The sequence below is a fragment of the Chinchilla lanigera genome, unplaced genomic scaffold (assembly GCF_000276665.1).
Source record: "Chinchilla lanigera isolate Chin_1 unplaced genomic scaffold, ChiLan1.0 scaffold00018, whole genome shotgun sequence".
Taxonomy (NCBI): domain Eukaryota; kingdom Metazoa; phylum Chordata; class Mammalia; order Rodentia; family Chinchillidae; genus Chinchilla; species Chinchilla lanigera.
The window spans coordinates 29,233,183-29,245,484 of NW_004955419.1; the positions used below are offsets into that span (position 1 = coordinate 29,233,183).

Below are 12,302 nucleotides of genomic sequence, written 5' to 3' on the forward strand. Positions count from 1 at the left end.
TGGCAGTGTGGGCGAGCACAGGCTCAAGCCCAGGAGTCCAGCCGCTCCCGGAATACTCAGTTTCTTCACTTTTAAATTTTTTTTGTTTTGTTTCGTTTTGTTTTTTTTCTGGTCTCGGGAATTGAACTCACAATGTTCAGCTTGTCAGGGAGGCACTGTGCCGTTGAGCTAAATCCCCAGCCCAGAGTTTCTTCAGTTTTAAATAAAGAATACTTGACCATTGAACTAGGAAAGCCTAAACAATAAGGGTGACAAAAAGGTAGAGAAAAGCCGCTACCTTTTCAACTACAAAAATTTTCTATTTGATAAGCCATAAAGAAAGTTTGATTTTTCATTAATCAACTTAATGTTGAATTAGAAGCCTTTAAAGTACTATATAATTTTCATTAAAGTAGTGTAAGAAAAGATAAATACACAAAACTCAACCACAGATCTACATGTATCAGGAAAGTATACAAAGAAGAGATGAAACTAGATTGCAATAACAATACCAACAAAATTAAAGTGATGACTCAACACGGCTAATAAGGGAGGACTCACATTGGAGTTTCTCAGAGGAAATCAACTAAAAACACAGGTAACTGGAAAAAAGGGAGGGACATACATCCTGATACCAAAACTAATGTGAAGTAAGTGAGTTGTCGATCAAACAAAATTAAATCATATCTCAAAACATATTTGCTAACTAATATGCCAACTAATAATAAGAAAGTTACAAATCATGAAGGACACAGAACACTAAGTACTGCATCCCATCTTCCTACACATTTTAAAACTCCTCATTAAAAGGTGCCAAATTAATAACTAGTATAATTCCAATTAAAAACCCCAACAGGATGTTTAATATAGTGTAATAAAGTCTAGAATAACTTGAATATATATAATAAAAAGGGAAACATCACATAAGAAAGTACACGATGAATTTCTGATAATCACAACTGTGCAATTAAAAACTAGACAAATCTGTGGGAAAAAAACCTAGTCCAATGTACAAGTAGCTATAAATGTTAATTCATTCAATTAAAAAATATTTATGGAACACTGTTCTAGGCTCTAGAGATACAGCAACAGGTTGGAAAAAGATAAAATTCCCTGGTGCCCTGGTACTTACAAGTCTAATAGGAAGAGAAAAGTGTATGAGTAGAGAATTTAAATATATTTTGATTACTTTTAAAAAGCAAAAAGAAAAAAGTTACTACCATCCCAACCAGAGTTGAGATTTTTTTTGTGGGGGGTGGTCTTACTAAGCAGTTCCAGCTGCCCTTGAACTATGTGGCCCAGGCTGGCCTCCAACTAACAGTGATCTTTCCGCCTCAGCCTCCCAGTCCTGGGATTACAGACGTGCACCACCACACCCATCTACTACTGTTAGTATTTAATGCGTTTTCTTTCTATGTAGCCAATTATAAAATAATGCCCCCCAGCATTTTGCAAACAAAACTGCAATCTTGCTATATGTCCTATTTTCTCCATTTGATACATTCTAAAAAGTTTCTCATTTCATTGTGTACTTTGCTGGAACATGATTTTTAATTACTGTACATTTTATTGTTTAAATAACCCTCAATCAACCTACCAATAATATATCAATATCAACCTTTCAATATATGTCAACCTGCCAGTATAATATATTACTGATTATATATCAATGTAATATTCAATTTTAAATTCTCACTTTTTCATTTATTCAGGTTGGACTACCATAAAAGTAAATTTAAGTATGTAGAGGTGATTTCCTCTTCTGTTTACAAAAATCAGTGTTATAGAATAGAGCGTCGTGGCACATGCCTGTAATGCCGGCACTTGGGAGACTGAGGCAGGCGATCACCATGTTTGAGACCAATCTGGGCTACATGGTAAATTCAAGGCCAGCCCGAACTACATATTAAGACCTTATCTCAAAAAAAAAAAAAAAAAATCTGTGTTATAACCCATACAAAAAGTTTACAGGGGCTGGGGATTTAGCTCAGCGGCAAAAGCGCTTGCCTGGCAAGCGCAAGGTCGTGAGTTTGGTTCCCGGTACCGGAGAAAAACCAAAAAAAAAAAAAGTTTACATTTCATAAGTTTTGAGAATTAAAGTGTATGAAGTCTTTCAATATCCATCAGTTAAACTATAGAATACATTGACGCCTCCAAAAGTTTCTTTTCATGGTTCTTCACAAGAATAAATCTCTTCTTTTTATACCCAAGCAACCACTGGTTGGATTTTTGTCACTGGTTTTGCCTTTTACAAAATGTCATAGGAACAGATTCATATAATTTATGTCCATTGTATCTGGCTTCAATGACAAGTTTCTTCCATGTTATGAAATGCATCAGTAATTTGCTGCTTTGTATGAGCATATCACCATTTGTTTATCAATCTACTAAATGACAAGATATTCAGGTTAAGTTTTTATTATAAATACAGCTAATAGGGCTTTTTTTCCCTCTTGGCTAAATACCTGAGAGCAGAACTTCTAGGTCAAACAATAAGGTGTACATTTAACTTTAAAAAGCTTCTCCAAACCAAATTCTTTCACACAATGCTTTTTTTTTTTTTTTTTTTGGTACTAGGAATCAAATTCAGAGCCTTGTGCTTCACAGGCAGGAGCTGTGCTGCTAAGCTATATCCCGACGCCACACAATGCTTTTCCATTCTTACTAGCAATGTATTTGAGCTCACACTTCACATCCTCTATACATTTGGAATTGTCAATCTTTTAAATTATGGCCTATTTTAGAGGATGGTAGTAGTATCTCACTTTGGGTTTAAGTTTCACTTTCCTAATGACTAATGATTTTTACTTTTTGATAGGCTTATCTGCCATTTCTATATTTTCCTTGGTAAATAACTATAAATCTTTTGCCCAGTTTTACTTAGATTGCTCACTTCTTATTAAGTTATAAAATTCCACTGTATAATCTGGATATAAATCCTTCACAAATATTTTCCCAAGTACATAAGTTGTATTTTTAGATTATTACAGTATGTTTTGAAGAGTAATTGTATTGTCTGCTTCTAGTTTGTTTTTTTATCTTACTTTTAAAATACTCTATTAATACAAGATTATTCACATTATCTCCTGTTTTTAGACCTTTTATGTATTTCTTACCTTTAAATGTGATATATTACAGGTTAATTGTTACATGTCATATAATGGTAGAGACATAGTTCACCTTTGGCATATTGGCTAGTCAATTAGTTGAGCACAGATGTATTAAAAAGTCTGTTCTTTCCTGAGTGAACTATTTGGCAACTTTATGTGAACCTATTTCTAGACTATTATCTGCCCCATAATAGATCTATCTATCTCTTTCCAACAATATCATACTGTCTTGATCATTGTATTCTAGGTCCTTTTTCATTTCCAAATACATTTTATCATCAATTTAGAAAATTCAACCTAAACAAAACAAAACAAAAACCTGCCAGGGGTGGTGGTGCACGCCTATAATGCCAGCACTGGGGACACTGGGGCAGGAGGACTGCTGCAAGTTTGAGGCCAGCCTGGGCTATATAGTTAGTTCAGGGGCAGCCTGAACTATACCACAAGACCCTGTCTCAAAAAAAAAAAAAAAAAAAACCTAAACCCCTGAACTTTTGTTATTGTATTGAATGTACAGATGAATCAGGAAAGAATTAAAATTTTAAAATGAATGTTCTAGTCTATGAACATGATGTAGTTCTTTTTATTTAGATCCACAAATTTTTCTCTGCATTGCTTTATAGTTTTCAGTGTAAATGTGTTAATACATTTTATTAACAATGACTGCTTTGTATATTACATTTTTGATACTACAGTAAATGCCACTTAAAAAACTATACCTGCAATTGTTTCTTGATAGTACAGAAATATAATTAGTTTTATATATTAACCTTATTTCCTATAAAATTTTGCTAAGCTTATTTAGGAGTTTTAGTAGCTTTTCATAGACTCATTATTTCTAAGTAGATTATGTCAACTGTAATTAATGACTATCTTGTATCTTTCTTTCCATTCTGGATGCCTTTTATTTCTTTTTCTTGTCTTAGCATGACTGGTAGCATGACTTCCAGTACAATATGGAATAGAACTACTGAGAAGGAATAGCCTTGTCTTGTTTCCAATTGTAAAGTGAAAGCATTCAGTCTTTGGCTGTAAGCTTTAAAAAGAGGCCCTCTATTAGGTTAAGAAAGCACTTCTTTTACTCCTTGTATTACTAAATTTTTTTTGTTTTTTTCTTTTAATCTATCACGAATGGATGTTGGATTTTGTAAAATGCTTATCTGCGCCTGTTGAGATAATCACCTGGTTCTTCTTTATAGTCTCTTTTTTTTTTTTTGTATTTTTTTTTTTAAATTTTAAAGAGTAAAAGAAGGATAACATAATAATAGGGGGGACTTAGCAAATTACAGGTGAAATGGTAGGAAATTATCAATGGTTATCATTTTACATATTGTTATCTACAAAATAGTTTCTCAGGAAAACAAATAGACAAATAATAGTGAGTTACAGACAAAAGAGGTAGGAGATTATCAAGAGTTGTTGTACTATACTTTGGTATCTTCAAAATGGCTTCTAAAGAAAATAAATAGAGCTATACATGAGTGACCTATTGAAAAATCATTAACTATTCTCAATGGTTGTTGTAGGAAACACATAATAATAAACATACATCCATTTATGAAATAGGATAGGAAAATTACAAACTTTACACAGTTATGGATAGATTAGTAGGAAAATATCAATGGCTGCTGTAATACATGGTGGTATCTTCAAAGTGGTTTCTCAGGAAGACAGAGATATGCAAGAAGGATCTAATAAGTAGTTACAGCCTAACGGTTGTCAGAAATAGCATATTACCTCCTCACCAGTGACTCCTTTCACTGAGGTATGACGGCTGGAAGGAAGGCCAGGACTGAAAAGAAGGACTGAGAGACTTGCACCTGTGTCTAGCAACAGGCTGCTTTCTTGTTCCTCCATTTTTTTTTTTGTATTTTTGAGACAAGGTCTTGCTATGCAGTTCAGGCTGGCCTTGAGCTCACTTTGTAGCCTAGGCTGGCCTCGGGAACTTACAACGACCTCCTGCCTCAGCCTCCCGAGTGCTGGGATTACAGGCATGCACCACCATGCCCGGCTCTACTAGTCTCTTAATAACATGAGTAACACTGATGACTTTTTATATGTTAAACTAACCTTACATTCTGGGATAAAGATCACCTGGCCATAAAAAAAAAAAAAAAAAAAAAATAGAAAGCTTTTAATATACTACATATTTTGTTAGTGATTTTTGTGCTTACATTAGTCAAGAATATTGATCTGTAACTTTCTTATGATGTTTGGTTTTTGTGTCATGGGAATATATGACTTACAAAATGAGTTATGAAGAACTTACTAGAATTGCTATTACTTCTTTTTTAAAATTTGGTATAATGTATCATTAGTGTTTTTTGGAACTGGAGGTTTCTCTGTGGGAAGGTTTTCACTACCAAGTCAACTTCAGTCAACTTATCTATTTCTTCTTAACTCGTCTTTGTATCTTTCAAGGAATTTGCAATTTTATCTACATTTACTGATTTAAAGTTATTCACAATATCCCCTTAAACTTTTAACATCTGTAAGATTCACATAATGTCCCTTCTTTCCTTACTGATAACATCTTCTTTCATATCTAATTGGTTTCACTAGGGTTTTTTTTCCAGTTTTCTAGACAAAACCTGCAGGACACAGAAAAAGCAGTGCAAAGAGAGAAATTTATGGCTTTAAATCCTTTGGCAAGAGCTTCATAAATTCTTATACTTACTCCTTTTTAGTTTTTCTCTAGTCTTGGGTGATTTCCTCTCACAACATACATTGATCAGTGCCCAACCCAAACTTCTGTCTTTGTGCATCTCCCTTCTCTCTGCAAATTTGTCCACAAATTCTAGACTTCTTGATCTCCCCATACTCCAAACATTATCTCATTATGTAGTATGACACCTTCAAGATTTAATAGATCCCCTTTTCCTATACCACAGCCTGGGAACTCTTTAGGCAATACACTGAAGGCAGTAATATAGTTTATTATCCAGGGTCTATAAACAGCTTTTTCATATGTAGAAACTGTTTTCTAGTGACTTTCTATAAATTCAGTCTCTGGTGTTCTGTTATGACTCCAAGTGGAAGTCCACGTTACTCTTCTTTATTAAAAAATTTTTGAAAAAACTAAAGCCTAAATTATATATACTCATGGTATAAGCATTAAATAAACCTCTTAACCCTACCACCCAAAGATAACCATCACAGCTTTTAATACGAACATTCAGTCCTCTTATCCATATGTAAATGTTTAAAATGTGAAAATTAGGTTCATTCTGGTTTACTATTTGCATTTTTCACTTAATATATAATAATAATATTCTAGTAAATATTTGTTCAATTAATCATTTAATGGTTATAGAAAATACCACTGCAGAATATCCCTTATTAAGAAACAGGAACATAACATTATTACAAGTATCTTCCACATGTAATAACAAACTGTGTTATGTCATAATCTTTTTCTTTGTTTTTTCTTAAAATTTTTTTTCTTTCCTTCCTTATTACCATTACCTCACTTTGTATGCCAATGAACACAGTAATTTTCAGGAACCATAACTTCATTCCCTTCTCCATAAAGGTTCTTACCCATGGAAAACCCTTGACTTACTTACTTTTTTTTTTTTTAAGACAGGGTTTTGCTATGCAGTTCAGGTTGGCTTTGAGCTCACTTTGTAGCCTAGGCTGGTCTCAAACTCACAACCATCTTCTTGCCTCAGCCTCCCAAGTGTTGGGATTACAGGTGTGCGCCACCACACCCAGCATCTTGACTTTCTTGACAGCTATTCAAATCCCACTTAAACTTCAGATACCAATAACATTCACATTTCTTCAAAAACTAAAAATAAACCCAAAAGACCTTTGTGATTACTCTTGCCACATTTTTCTCTGAACTCCTACAAAACTTACTTTTAGATTCATATAATCTGAAATTTTACCAAGTATGTCTAAAAATGTCTGATAATCATCTTGGATGTGTTAATCTTGCCTACCCAATTATCTAGGGACTATGAAACAATACACACAGTACTTCCTTTTATATCATTTAGGATAAATAAAAAGAACAAAGTATTTTTAAAAGCATGCTAGGGAATACAGACACTAAAAGGCCATAGTTTTATGAAGATTGGTCCTCAATAATGCTTTAAAACAAAGGAATTAGCCAAGAACAGCATATTGAACAAATTAAGCCATCTCTAGGAACTAATTTTCAGGCATAAGATTAGAGAGTACTTAGCTCAAGAATTGGCAAAATTTTTTGTAAAGTACTAGATAAATATTTTGAGCTTTGTTTGCTGCAACAGTCTCCCTCTTAACCACTAGCTATTACCAACCAGCAGTTACAGATAATATGTAAACAAATGAACATGGTCTTGTTCCAATAAAGCAATTCCTCTCAATACTAGGAATTGCACCTAGGACTTTCACACTGATCTACGTACCAAGCCCTTTATTCATTTTTTATTTTGAGTCACAATCTCAGTGAGTTAAGTGGGCTAGGATCCAACTGTGATCCTCCTGCCTCAGCCTCAGCCTCAGCCTCCCAGAGTACTGGGATCATAAACATCCGCCACCAATAAAGCATTCGTTATCCTAACAGCTGTTGAGATAGATGGCCTGTGAGCCATAGTTTGCCAGTCCTGACTCAGTCTAGAAATGGCTTAGAAACTTTATGACTTGCTTTTGTTTTTAAAGAAGTACTATTTCATCACCCAAACCTTAAGGAGAGTCCTTATTAAAGGGAGAAAACAATCTACTCCTGTTAAACAGGAAAGGTGGAGGAAAGCTGTAGAGGATAGAGGAAACCTATACCTTCCTCTTGCTATACTGCTTTTCCTTTCCTTAAGCACTACAAATACAATTTAAATACATCCAAACCCTTAATTTTTACAGGTTTAAAAAAAAAAGAAACATATAAAGAAAGAAGTTATATACTATCACAGAGAAAACTAAATTTAGTGTCAAAATTAAAATTTAAGTCTTCATTCCAGATTGTATGCTCTATCCATTAAACCACAATATTTAAATTAACTTTGTAGTCAGTGAGGAATAAAGTGGGAAAGTAAAATATTGTTGGGAAATTCCAATAGGGCCTTATTATTCACTGTGATTGGATTTGATGCTTTAAATCCACCATGATATTTCTTTCACCACAGTAAGACTCTTCATTCTTAGCTCCATCCATTCCCTGTCACAAACAAACTCAATCAAAACTGCAAAGTTGTGAAGGAGGTATAAAAGTAACTATCATGTGAACCTTGCCATGAAAAGATCAGCAAATGAATGACCTTAAGTTTGTTTTCCAATGATTTTTATAGGTTATCGCTAAAGTATAATAGCAGAATCTGTCAAAAAGAATGAGAATAGCATTTAGTCTAAAGAACCAATGACTTGCTTTTCAAACAAAATTTTGAAGCTGGGATTTACACATTGGCATATGCTTGGAATCTCAGCACTCTGCAGGCTGAGGCAGGAGGACCAGGAGGATTGTTGTGGGTTTGAGGCCAGCCTGAGCTACACAGTGAGTACAAGCCCAGCCTGAACCACACAGTGAGACTGTCTCAAAAAACAAACAAAAAAACAAATCAAAACTAAAACAATCTAATTTTGAAAGTACGTATCTGAGAAATAACTATTGAGAGGGCATAAGGAAAGATTTTCCAAACAATATGCATTCAAGATGATCATCACTGGAAAAGAAAACATGCACATTTAAAAACTGATTATTTTTTCATGTCTGCAGTAAGTTTATTTTTGACATTAAAGTGTAAACCTGATTATTTCCTGACATTTTCTTTGACATGCAAATGTCTTTAGAATAAACTTATCTTTTACTATAAATACGTATATGTAGGAGATACTATTGGAAATTTAAAATAGCAATACTTGAAAGCCATGAGGTAGAACCATGAACACAATCTTGTAAGAGCTCTAGAATATTTCAGTGTATATTATCAGACAGTAATTATGAACTTATTATTTTTTCACTTTAAAGATAATAACTCGGTATAGAACACACAGTACATACATTCTATATATTATAGTACTATACAGTTCTGTGGTTTATTAAAGGTTGTTTGAATTCGTAAGAATTTTTAACTTTTTAAAATATTGAGGTAAATTAAAAGAACTTCCCCCAAATCACTGGGAGGTAACACATAAGCACACATTGCCTGCCACATCTGAAAGTGGATTTAGAGAATACAAATGAGGAATTATTGAAATTTCTCACACGTACAAAATACATTTCTTTTTACTTTTGCAATTATTCTCATCAGGAATTAGAAATAAGAACATTATATAAGCAAATTATTCTGACCGTAAGAAAAATGTTATTTTTGTTTCCACAAGAGGATTATATGACTTTATGTAAGATATAACCTTCAGAATTCTTACCAATTTTTCATGTTACATCACTATACGATGGATACACCTTTAGCAAATAAAGAATAAAAGGTAGAGGATATTGTTGGAAACCTAAAATAAACAATAATAAATTATGTGCTAGTAATTAAGAACAGTGAGATAAGGACTGGGTATATAGTTCAATAGTAAAGTACCTGCCCAGCATGCACAAAGCCCTGGGCTCAATCCCCAGCACCAAAAGCAAAGTTTTGTTTTGTTTTATTTTGATTTTTTAAAGAAAATCAGTAAGACAGATGATTTGACAAAAAGTACATTTCATATACTTTTCCTCGATTTTTAATAAATATGATTATCTGATTTCAGAGTCATTCATTTAAAATTATTTTATTAGAAGTTACCCCTAAACTCCATAGTCAAAACTATTTAAACAAGTACATTTTAGAAACAAAGAGGCTTTCCTTTCACATCAAAATGATGCTGGGGACAATCAGCACAGTCTTCTCCGTATGAGATAAAACAGGCTTTCTATTTAGAGCAAATAAAGTTGCAAAGGGGAAAGGTAATGTCTCACAACATTTCTATCTGATGCAAGAAGCACATTTCCAATGTGTATGTTGGTCACAAACATGTTTCTGTGGTACAGAAACATGATCAATATAAAGGCAGCCTATGTACTACCCACAAATAAGAATGAAAATTACAAAAAAGGTTATACAACCTCATTGGTAAACAAATAATATTACCAGCAGAAAAGATAGGAGTTTAGATTTCAAGGACAGTTTAAAACCTCTATGATCAAGTAATATTATGAGTCACTACTTTGTTATTTATGTAGGAGTGTAGCAAAAGGATTATTGCTAATCCTTTAACTGTGAATAACGATTTATTTAACAATTTCTACATAAATTCTGAGACCAGAAAATTACCACCTCACAGGCCAAGGTATTTTCCTCTTAGGTAACAAAATTAAAATGTTTAAAAATATACACATATACACACATAATTAAATCAGATAACAAATTGATTTATGCATATTCAGAAAAGCACTGAGCATGTACTCTAAGTGTGGTCCTTCCACTTAGGTATCAATTGGACTAGTAACAAAATTTCAAAATACTTTTTCAAATAGTTGAGTTTCATTCAGAGAAATAAAGAAATAAGATATAAGCATGAAGTTAAGTGCATCTTTTGTCAGTAAAGTATGTTGCTCCCTTTGGCCTCATAAACAAGCTGCTCCTTTTTGAATACAGCAGACCTTCAATTTACATTTATGGAAAAACTAGAGGAGAGCCTGCACTCACAATTTTAATAACCTATTAAGTTGCGACTTCAGATTCATTTTATAACCGTGCTCCTCAGGGAGCTATGTTATCTGGATAAAGATAAAATTTTTTTCCTTTAAAGATAAATAGCATCATTAATCTGCAACATTTCTTTTCTATTATCTTTCGAAATGAGGAGTTATTTTGTTCTGATCTTGAGGTAATTAGCCTTCATTCACTAGCCTGAAAATGTCTGTGTTCTGAAAATTAAAAATGTGTCATTAAGTGGAATTTACCATAATGTCATTTATCTTTATATAGTTCATCAGTGACAGCAATGGGCCTGGGAATCCATCAGCTTTTACCAAGGAAGCATTAAAACAAATTGAAAAACAGAATAATCCCAGGCACTCTTTAACACAGTCAAAGCCATTTGGGTAATTAAATAGTGGTATTTAAAGTTTTAATTTAGATTTTCCCCTCTGTTCATCAGTAGTCAAATGAGATGTTCATATTCATAACTGTTTGTAATAAAAGGTTTCATAAAGCAAGCAGAGTATCAATGTTATTAAAATTTAATATAACATAGGGAGAGCTTTAATCTATAAAATAGTTTTTATTTTCCTGAGCTGTAATTTCTAAGATTACATTAGAAATATTCCTTCATCCAGTTGCCTAGGTTGTGATATTAGCTTCACAAAGAATGATAATTCAACCCTCAAATAACTACCAAAAAATATGTCTTGAAATTCAACTTCACTATTGCTAATGTTGGGAAGGAACAGTATCTTCTATACCTTCAATTTGTTTTCACTAACTACATTACTCCAACAGTTATTGTACAGAATTATCAGACATAATTATGAATAACACCCTCTGAAATAACACCAGAAGTTAAAATAAGAATTCTGTGGTGGTAGAAGAGCATAGAGATAACTAATTCTAATCATATATTTATCAGGGAAAACATGACTTAAAAACTTAGATCAAAAATTATATTCTTAGTTAAGATAATACATTGAGTAAATTCTAACATACAATGATATCAGATAACAAGGCTACATGTCATTAAAATGTTTCAAAAGTATAGCAATTTCAAATTGCACAGCTCATTCATTCATCAATAAAAACACTAACTGCCAAGCGTGGTGGCACACACCTGTAATCCCAGCACTCGGGAGGCTGAGGCAGGAGGATCATTGGGAGTTCGAGACCAGCCCGGCTACAAAGTGAGCTCAAGGCCAGTCTGAACTTGAACCATAGCGAGACTCTGTCTCAAATAAATAAATAAATAAATACGCTAACAAGTTCCATTTGTATAAATCTTTGAAAATGTTTTAAGATATGAATAATCCAGCAATGTAAGGATTAACTTAAAGCAGCATTGCTAACTACTAAATAAGTCTTATTCTAATCTTACACAGTATGCTCAAATATATTAATAGGTACTGTAGTATGATTTTATGTTAGACTACTAGATAATTTAAGTTTAGAGCTTTGCCACTTTGATTAGGGTTTCAAGTAGTTTTGGAGAGGCAAAACGGAGAATAAATGGTTCTTTATAAAATATGGTAGAAAATATATATATATTTTTTTAAATTGGAAGGCTATTTTATATTTATTTTATTTATTT

General features: G+C 33.0%; 1 protein-coding gene across 3 annotated transcripts in view; it reads right to left on the bottom strand.

Moving 5' to 3' along the window:
- Positions 1–12,302, bottom strand: part of Zcchc7 (zinc finger, CCHC domain containing 7) — a 230,698-nt gene that overhangs the window by 124,278 nt on the left and 94,118 nt on the right. The gene's annotated exons all lie outside the window — the stretch shown is intronic.